The sequence below is a fragment of the Dipodomys merriami genome, unplaced genomic scaffold, assembly GCF_024711535.1.
Source record: "Dipodomys merriami isolate MVZ:Mamm:240054 unplaced genomic scaffold, mDipMer1.0.p SCAF_1302, whole genome shotgun sequence".
In the NCBI taxonomy this organism is placed as follows: domain Eukaryota; kingdom Metazoa; phylum Chordata; class Mammalia; order Rodentia; family Heteromyidae; genus Dipodomys; species Dipodomys merriami.
The window spans coordinates 177134-187096 of NW_027202608.1; the positions used below are offsets into that span (position 1 = coordinate 177134).

The 9963-nt window shown below is 38.5% G+C and overlaps 1 pseudogene; it reads left to right on the top strand.

Moving 5' to 3' along the window:
- Positions 1–6866: 6866 nt before the first annotated feature.
- LOC138824978 (golgin subfamily A member 7 pseudogene) lies at positions 6867–7286 on the top strand (annotated as a pseudogene).
- Positions 7287–9963: the final 2677 nt, after the last annotated feature.

Genomic DNA, 9963 nt, shown 5'->3' on the forward strand with positions numbered 1-9963 from the left:
ACTTATAAATTTCAAACTTTTATTGAATGGAAGAGTTCAGACAGTACCCTCACTACTAGGATTAAATGCCTAAAAAGATAAGGCATTTTGCTCTAATGCCTTTCTTTCTTTTTTTCATATACATTGGCAAGTAGGGAAGGATTCTAATGCAACAATAATACAATGGTGACTTGTATTAACACAGCATTCAGGATCTAGTTTTAATTTGGATACTTACTAATTAGCTCCAAAGTTTGTGGATATTTATAGTTCTCGTGGATAATCTAATGTGCTCCAAGAAAATGTCCCTAAGGAGCCTTTCAATTATAATATGTCTGTTTGCCTCCAAATGCTTTAAATTGTACACCCGCTAATGTGGGCATAAGGTTACACTGTTGAACTTTCCCCTTCAGATAGTGAGTATGACCCTATTGCTTAACATGGAGAAAGTACCTTCTTACATAGACTGGACATGTGCAAACAAGAAGTGGTACGTGAAAAATGTTCTTAGCAGTTTGTACAGATGAAATGGAAATAGAGCAACTGTGAACTCAGAACGAAAGTGGAAAAGAAGAAAAAGGAATAAAGAAGAATGTGCCAAGGAAATGCTGAAGTGCAATTTCAAATAATGTGCTCAGGTGTGAGGGTGTGTTCAAAGTACAGCCAGGCAATGTAGTTCGATAACATAGGGGAAAAAAAAAACTACTTTAAACCATTCTGGGATAATCATACAAGTAGAAGCCTCTAACTCTGACTCTCAAATCAACCACATATCATCAATTTAAGGAGTATTTTCCAAGAGCAAAGTGAGAAAAAGAGGGCACATCACAGTTAGTGTTCTGATTGAAGTAATGACAATCATATTAATTTTCTTAATTGGGTGGGGGGAGGGGGGTAAAATTGGGTGGGGGGAGGGGGGAGGCAGGGAAGGGAAGTGAAGGGTAAACAAAGGAGGAGGCTGCAATGCTTGGTAAGAAATGTATGCATTATTCTGCCCATGTAATTGTAGCCCCTCTGTACAGTATGTTCTCAAATAAAATAAAATACAATTTAAAAAAAAAAAAAAAAAAAAAGAAGAAACAGGCCCAGGGAAATCATGCAGTTGAGTGTTAAGAGAAATATAATGCAATGCTTAAGAACAGGGCTAGGGATGTAGCTTGGCGGTAAAGTATATGGTTAGCATGCACAAGGCCCTGGGTTCAATCTCTAACATCAAAAGCAAACAGAAGGCTTCAGAGTTAGCCTCTTGCATGCAACCAACCACCTAATCTTGGGCAAAGTATATTAATTCATATTTTCTCTCTTTCTCTTTCTTTCTTTCTCTCTCTCTGTTTTATGATTGTATACAGATAATGACTTACCGATTTCATAAGCTTTTACAAAAATAACGTATAATAATATGGCTAGATGTTGGGAATACAGTAATAGCAGAGTAAATCATCCATATTGTTCTACTAAAAAAAAAATTTTCATTGATTTTGGAGCATTAAAGTGGGAAAAAGCCAAGTAAATATTTTTTCAAGAACCTAAATTAAGTGGGGGTATGCTATTGGTCTCTTTTAAACTTGGAAGTTAAAGATTATGCCTTTTTTAAATTGTGGAAATAGTGCAGAGAGGGTATACAATTACATGGACAAGGTAATAAATGCATTCATTTTTTTGGGGGGGGGATGTCCAGGAATGGGGCCTGAACTATGGGCCTGGGTGCTGTCCCTCAACCCTTCATCTCAAGGCTAATGCTCTACGAATTGAGCCACAGTGCCACTTCCCGCTTTTTTTTCTTTTTGCTTATATGGTGCTGAGGAATCTAACCGAGGGTCTCATGCATGCAAGGCAAGCACTCTACCACTGAGCAAACTTTCCAGCCCAGGAGTACTTTTCTTATCAAGCATTGTTGCCTCCTCCATTGTTTCCCCTTCCCATCCCTTGCCATCACCCCCTCCCCCACGACACACCTCCACGCCCATCCCCACCACCCTCGCCCACCCCCTGCCCCTCAGTCAAAGTTGTTAGGTTCATTTTTTGACTTAATGTCTTGTACATCTCATTGTTGCAATTGGTCCCCCTGTATCCCTATTTAAACAATTTTCCTTTTCACTTCCCATCCACAAAGTATACCAACATCAAATACAGGGAGAACAGGGGTTATACCGTGCAGTAGGGCTGTACAAAGCAACAAAAAAAATCATCTTATATATATGTTAAAAATAATCGCAAGGAAGAAAAACCATTTGAATCCTTATCTTGGGGTTTATTTAGCCTAAAATTTATTTATCTGAACTTTTCTGCTTCTCTCAGACATATACTAGATATTGCAAATAAGGGGAACCATGAGAACTATGTTTCTTTGGGCCTAGATTACTTCACTCAATATAATTTTTTCCAAGTCTTTCCATTTCCTAAAAAATGAGGCCATGCCATTCTTTCTGATGGAGGCATAGAATTTCATTGTGTATATATACCACATTTTCTTGACCATTCATCTACTGAGGGGCTTCTGGGTTGGTTCCGTATCTTAGATATGGTAAATAATGTTGCAATAAACACAGTTTTGCTCCTAGATTTAGTGTGGTCTTGTTTGTGATCATTTGGGTAAATGCCCAAATATGGGATTGCTGGGTCATAGGGGAGCTCTGTGTGGAGTCTTTTGAAGAAACTCCATACTACTTTCCAAAGTGGTTGAACAAATTTACACTCCCACAAACAATGCAGTAAAGATCCCTTCAGCCCACATCCCCTCCAGCATCTGTTGTTATTACAGTTCTTGATTTTAGCCATTCTAACTGGAGTGAGGTGGTATCTCCATGTTGTTTTGATTTGCACTTCCTTTATGGCTTGGGAAAGTGAGCATTTCTTCATGTGTCTATAGGGTATCCTTCTTGCTTCTTCAGAGAAGTGTCTCTTTAATCCTTTAGCCCACGTATTAATTGGGAAGTTGTTCCTTTGCGGATTTGTTGTTGTGGGATTTAATTTTTTGAGGTCCAGGTATATTTTAGATATGAGACGGTTGACCATTGTATGGCTAGTGAAGATCTTCTCCCAATCCGTGGGTTTTCTATTGATCTTGCTAGCTATGTCCTTTGCCATGCAGATGCTTCAGGAGTCACATCTTGCCCGTAAAAACAAACACATTTTCAATGTTAAAGGCTGCAGCAAAATCTATCAAGCAAATGGCCCCCATACACAGGCGGGTGTTGCAATCCTAATATCAGATAAAATAGACTTCAAACTAAAATTCGTGAGAAAAGACAAAGAAGGTTGCTACATACTAATTAAGGAATCTTTCCTTCAGGAGGATATTAGAATTCTAAATATCTATTCGCCAAACAATGGAGCACCCAAATTTATCCAAGAAACACTACTTTCCCTCAAATCCCATATAGATCCAAAGACATTAATTGTTGGGGATTTTAACACACCACTCTCCCCACTAGATAGATCAACTCGGCAAAAACTCAACAGAGAAACTGCATATCTAAACAACTGCATAGATCAACTAGAGTTAACAGATATCTACCAAATATTTCACCCAGCAGCATCAGAATACACGTTCTTCTGAGCAGCACATGGAACATTTTCTAAATCAGACCACATTTTAGGCCACAAAGCAAACATGTCGAAATTCAGAAACATTGAAGTTATACCTTGCATTCTCTCTGACCACAAGGGAATAAAATTAGAACTCAACACCAAAAGCCTCCAAAGAAAGTCCAGTAACACATGGAGGCTGAACAACACACTGCTGAATCACAAGTGGGTCATGGAAGAGATTAGAAAGGAAATTCAAATATTCATCCTATTCAACAAAAATTAGCACACAAATTACCAGCTCCTCTCGGACAGAGCAAAGGCAGTACTCAGAGGCAAGTTTATAGCTCTGAGCTCCTACATCAACAAATTGGAGAGATCTGAAACCAACAATTTAATGAGACATCTGAACCTCCTTGAAAAAGAGCAGCAAGATAAACCCCAATGCAGTAGACAGAAAGAAATAATTAAAATTAAATCAGAATTAAATGAAATAGAATCCAAAAAACTATAGAAAGAATCAACAAAACAAAGAGTTGGTTCTTCGAAAAAATTAACAAAATTGACAGACCCTTAGCAAATCTTATCAGAAAAAGAAGAGAACACATCCAAATTAATAAACTCAGAGATAAGAATGGAAACATCACCACGGAAACAATCAAAATTCAGAACATTATAAGGGAATACTTCTCAAAACTTTATGCTCATAAGTTTGAGAACTTGACCGAAATGGATCTTTTCCTAGTAAATATTGACAAGCCAAAACTAAACCAAGTTGAGTTAAACCAGCTTAACAGGCCCATATCAAGCATTGAAATAGTAACAGGAATAAGAGACCTCTAAGCTAAGAAAAGTCCATGACCAGATGGGTTTACAGCGGAATTCTACAAGGCCTTCAAAGCAGACCTCACACCAATACTCCTCCAACTCTTCAATGAAATTGAAAGAGAATGTTCACTACCAAACACATTCTATGAATCCATCATAACCCTCATCCCAAAACCAAGCAGGGACTCATCAAAGAAGGAGAACTATAGACCCATCTCGTTGATGAACATTAATGCAGAGTGTCTCCTTTGACTCTGAGGATTTTTATCCATTGGGAGTTGATTCTGGTGAAGGGTGATATCGAAGGATATAGGTTTTATTTTCTACAAGTTGTTAACCAATTTTGCCAGCACCATTTACTGAAGAGGCTGTCTTTCTTCCATCCTAATTTTTACCTCCATTATGGAAGATTAGATGGCTATAGAGCTGTGGGTCCATTTCTGGGTTTTCAATTCTCTTCCATTTGTTCTGAAGTCTGTTCTTGTGCCACTACTAAGCTCTTTTGTTTAATATGGCTTTGTAGTAGAGTTTGCAATTTGGTATTGATATTCCTCCAACACAGTTCTTTTTGTTAAGCATCAGTTTTGCTATTCGGGGTCTTTAATTGTTCCATATGAATTTTTGGATTGACTCTTCTATTTCCTTGAATAATAAGGCTGGAATATTCATAGGTATCATATTGAATTTGTAGATAGCTTTGGAAAGTATTGCCATTTTCACAATGTTGATCCTTCTTATCCAGGATCATGGGAGGTTTTTCCACTTTCTAAGTTCTGTTTTGATTTCCTTTTTCAGGTTTTTAAATTTTTTATCATAGTGATCCTTCACTTCTGTGGTTAAGTTAATTCCTAGGTGAAGTGCCCAGATCTCAGATGCCCCCTCACAGACTACCAGAGACCACGATCAATGCAAACAGCAAAGAGTCGTTTATTGCAAGCTAGAGCTTGATTCTCTGCACACTCGGTAACCAGTGACGCTAAGAGTTCCTGAGTACAAAATTAAAACTTAGCACAGCTTTTATAGTATCAAACAATCAAGTTTAGGGAGTTTCACACAAGCGAGTTCACAAGTTCAGGGGGTTTCCAAACAAGCAAGTTCACATTTTCAGGGGTTTTAAGTCCACCCTGATGGCACTACCATTTTTCTGATGGAACAATTAGGCAACTGGTCTGTTCCTTAAGGGTGGGCAGGGTTGGTGGCAGCCTGCGGTTTTTTGAGAACTGTTCCTCTTTTGAGGGTATTCTCAGGGCAGCACAGCTACAGGTTGTTGACTTAATCTTAAAATGCAGTTTCTGTAGATCTTCAGTCCATCCTCTTCTAGAGCATCGGGAACCAATCATGGTCCCCTAATTGGCACAGTCTTTTATATTTACAGTTTGGTATTGGGATCTCAGAACTAAGAGATGGACTGCACTGATCTCTTTTTTTACAAGGTCCAATTGTGAGTAAAAAAATAACAGTACCAAAGGTCCTTATATTTTTTAAACATTTTAAGACGTCCTTTTTTATTTATTTTTTGTCCAAAAGATACCAATTTTTTTCCCAATTTTTCCCCCAAGGTTTCCTTTACTACCCTGCTCTTCTTTACAATTCCTCGAGCTTCTTTGTGGCTAGAGTGTAAAACTGCCCATTTTTTCCTCTTGCTTGTGGAACCAAGTTATCTCAGAACAGCCTCAAAACACCACTGCGATGGAGAATTTTGCTAGATTTTAAAGCTAAGAGCAGAGCTGTGTCTTATCCTTTTACTACCTGCATTGATAACACACTCAGATTATTACCATACCAGAGCCAAACTAGGCTGTGAGTATAGAGTAGATTTCCAGTGACTATGCACTGAAGTGCCTATGGCAAGCAAGCCAGTGATATCCTTTCTCCCAATATCTACTGTGGGAATAGAGAGGGTTTTTGGATATCACCCAAAATAATGTCCCACAAGATCTTAGTTTTAGCAGCTTTTAACCGGGTTGAGTCTCAAGTGATTGAACCCGGAAGGAGTTCAGACTACTTTTCCATGGTGGAGGTGGTCTGAGTGATGATATAGATTTCTTCCAGGTGACTGTCAGCTGGTCTTCAAACTTTAACCATTAGGGTGTGCAGCTGCAGCAGCAGGTCTCTCAGTGGCTCCAAGGTACTGTCACAGCTCATGCTGGACTGCAAATTCCTACACAGACTGGTTAAGGATACATTGCATAGACTTGGGAGGCTTTGGCCCTGTTGGATATTAAGACTGTTTAGCCAATAGCCCAGGATAATTTACCAAAATGACATTTTTTTTTTACTAACCATATATTTTTGTAAACAAACACAAAAGGCTTAATCTTGTAACCATCTCCAACAGATGCAGTCTGAACACTTGCACACCTGTTAACACTATTCTTTATGCTTATTTTTTTAAAATAATTATTTTATCTATTTTGCCTCGTTTTTCCAAAACTTACTCTGGACTCTTGATCTTAAAAAGGGATTGATGGGGCCCAGCGCGACAGCAGCTGGAGGGCCTAGGAGGTGGGGAGGTGGGTCCTGTCCTCACCATGAGGCTGCAGCAGGCGCCGGTGTCCAGGAAGGTATTCATTCAGTGCGACTACAGCAGTGGCACACGCTGTCAGTTCCGGACCAAGTTTCCTGCAGAGTTGGAGAACAGGATTGATAGGCAGCAAGTTGAAGAAACAGTTCAAACTCTAAATAATCTTTATGCAGAAGCAGAGAAGCTTGGGGGCCAGTCATATCTTGAAGGCTTTTTGGCTTGTTTGACAGCATATACCATCTTCTTGTGTATGGAAACCCATTATGAGAATGTTCTCATAATGAAGAAAGTCTCCAAATATATTCAAGAACAGAATGAGAAGATATATGCTCCCCAAGGCCTCCTCCTGACTGACCCCATTGAGAGAGGACTTCGAGTTATTGAAATTACCATTTATGAAGACAGAGTTTTGAGCACTGGAAGATAAGCCATAGAATTAAAGATCTCACCTCCAGCTGGAACCCTCATCTGTCCATGGGCCGATCACAGAGTGTCCCTACCTCCTCTCCAGAGCATCATTCCTTTGTATCTGCTTCCAGAGCCATGGTGCCATTTACTAACTTTCTAAAATTCCACACCTGATTTGATTTCTAGTCACTCAGCATCCACTTTGTGTCTCCAAATTGTATAGGACTTGTCATCTTTGATTAGATTCTGAGAAAATACAATGAAGCATTTCACTTTTTTAAATTCAGTCATTTAATAACGTATGCAGTTAGAGGGCCTAATACAAAGTTTGTTTCTTACCTGCCACCAGGTAAAAAATTGCCATTGGTTCTCTTCATTCCTTGAGCCAGTTTCCCTGGTAGCTTTATACTGCAAGAAGTCAAATATTAGCCAAAATTCAGATTAATAAAAAGCTTTTCTCTAGGTGAGGGGTGTATTATGTCTGTGGTTTTGCCAATGCATCTCCCAGATTTCAGAGAACTATCATTTCTGCCATGTTTCATATCTTAAGATTTATTTCTGCTGTTCAGTTTCTCAAGCCGAAGCTCAATGAAAAAAGAAGTATAATGTTGTTTGTTTTATTACAGCAATTATCGCTCATAAAATCAATATTTAATGCAATGGTCATTTTTTTCTTGGGAGACTTAGGTTTATTTGCATTACCTTTGGATGTGGGAAGATGTGGTTTGTGTTGCTTGTTCATTTACACAAATAAGCACAATGAAGTGGATGCTAATTTGTTAACCACATAAAGGTTGAACTAAACAGCAATTCACTCAGATGGGGACTCGGGAATTCTCCCACAGACCCCGTGGCAGCCCTATAGCGTGTCCTACAAGACTCTTTGCCAACCAGAATACAGATCCCGCGGGAAACCAGAATTACAGATACAGAATCTGCAGGCGACCAAAAACAGAGAACGGTAATGACTCAACTTACTTGTCGGGTTTTTCACGACTCCATGCTTTGGGGTCTGGGTGAGTTTATGGGGGACATCACGGATGAGCCCCCAGAAGATGTGCCCATATTTTGGATGCCCCCTAACAGACCACCATAGACCATGATCAATGCAAAATTTTGTTGAGATCTTTTGCTTCAATGTTCATCAAAGAAATGGGTCTATACTTCTCTTTAATTGATGAGTCCCTGCCCAGTTTTGGGATGAGGGTTATGATGGCTTCATAGAATGAGTTTGGTAGTGAAATTTCTCTTTCAATTTCATTGAAGATTTGAAGGAGTATTGGTGTGAGCTCTGCTTTGAAGGCCTTGTAGAATTCCACTGTAAATCCATCTGATTCTGGGCTTTTCTTGGATGGGAGGTCTCTTATTGCTGTTTCTATTTCAATGCTTTATATTGACCTTTTAAGATGGTTCAACTGATCTTGGTTTAGTTTCAGCATGTCAATATTTGCTAGGAAATGGTCCATTTCTGCCAAGTTCTCAACCTTATAAGCATAAAGTTTTGAGAAGTATTCCCTTATAGTGTTCTGAATCTTGGTACTTTCTGTGGTGAAGTTTCCATTCTCATCTTTGAATTTATTTATTTAGCTGTGCTCTATTCTTTTTCTAAGTTTTGCTAAAGGTCTGTCTATTTTGTTAATTTAATTGAAGAATCAACTCTTTGTTGTGTTGATTCTTTGTATTGTTTTTTAGATTCTAATTCGTTTAATTCTGATTTAATTTAATGATTTCTTTCCGACTACTGGATTGGGGTTTATCTTGCTGCTCTTTTTCAAGGAGGTTCAGATCTGTCTAAATTTTTGATTTCAGCCCTCTCCAATTTGTTGATGTAGGAACTCAGAGCTATAAAATTGCCTCTGAGTACTGCCTTTGCTTTGTCCCAGAGGAGCTGGTAATTTTTGTGTTCATTTTTGTTGAATATCATGAACATTTGAATTTCTTTCTAATCTATTCCGTGACCAATTGGTGATTCAATAGTGTGTTGTTCACCATCCAAATGTTACAGGACTTTCTTTGGTGGCTTTTGGTGTTGAGTTCTAAATTTATTCCCTTGTGTTCTTAGTAATGCAAGGTATAACTTCAATATTTCTCAAATTGGACAGGTTTGCTTTGGACCTAAAATGTGGTCTAGTTGGAAAATGTTCTGTGTGGTGCTGAGAAAAACCTGTATTCTGATACTTCTGGGAGAAATATTAGGTAACTGTCTGTTAAATCTAGTTGTTTAGATTTGTGGTTTCTTTGTTGAGTTTTTGTCAGTTTGATCTATGAAGTGAGGATAGGGGTGGGATAAAGTTCCCAACAATTAATGTCTTTGGATCTATGTGAAAATTGAGGGAATGTAGTGTTTCTTGGTTAAATTTGGGTGCTCCGTGGTTTGGTGAATAGAGATGTAGAATTGTAATATTCTCCTGAAGGAGCTATCCCTTAATTAGTATGTAGCGACATTTTTTATCTATTCTCACTAATTTTAATTTGAAGTCTATTTCATGTGATATTAGGATTGCAATTCCCACCAGTTTATGGGAGCCATTTGCCTGGTAGATTTTGTTCCAGCGTTTCGCTTTCAAAATGTGTTTTTTTATGGACAGTTCTTACTTCTGAATGCAGCAGATAGAAGGATCTTCCTTTTTAACCCAACTAGACAGTCTATGTCACTTAATTGGAGAGTTAAGTCCAGAGTTAGGAATGAGAGGTGT